Genomic DNA, 672 nt, shown 5'->3' on the forward strand with positions numbered 1-672 from the left:
TGTATTGTATGGAAGGGCGGGGCAGAGAAGAGTGGCAGAGGGAGGGGCTAGGAAGAGGGGAGGAGTTTCCGGCGAGGACAAGTGCGCAGGCGCGATGTGTAGCAGCGGGGGGGGAATGGAGTGGGTACTGTTCCCGAAGGAAGGAGGCGGAGCTTCGAAAGGCTTCGACAGGGGATTCTAAAGGGAGGGGCTAGAACCGGAAGAGAAAGGAGGAGAACGTGCTCGACAGAGCGGGACAAAGAGCGCATGCGCAATGAGGAACCCTGGCTAGGATGGGGAGGAGCGTTTCAAAGGGGGTTGGAAGGAAGATTTCTAGGCGGCTGCAACACGCTGTGTCGGGGGCAGGCAGAAAGGAAGGGGAGGGGATGGGGGCAATTAAGGCATTGAGGGGGCACTGAATACAGCCCCCTGTCCTGCTAACAGCCCGGGGCAGCTGAGGGCAGAGCCTATGAAAGATTTCAAATGGCCATCAGCTCAAAACAAGACTTAAATACTGTAGGAGGAGCCAGCTCATAATAGAGACAGACCTAACTCATAGATGGCTGCACCCTAAGGGCCAGATCCTGTAATAAAGTACAGCCCCGTTCATTAAGCTTTTCCTCTAGGCTTTTCAAGAACATGTGGCCCTGTTGCAATCAGTTGCCTGCCAAAATTCAAAAAATTCTGCAAATC

The sequence above is a fragment of the Dermochelys coriacea genome, chromosome 1 (genome assembly GCF_009764565.3).
Source record: "Dermochelys coriacea isolate rDerCor1 chromosome 1, rDerCor1.pri.v4, whole genome shotgun sequence".
In the NCBI taxonomy this organism is placed as follows: domain Eukaryota; kingdom Metazoa; phylum Chordata; order Testudines; family Dermochelyidae; genus Dermochelys; species Dermochelys coriacea.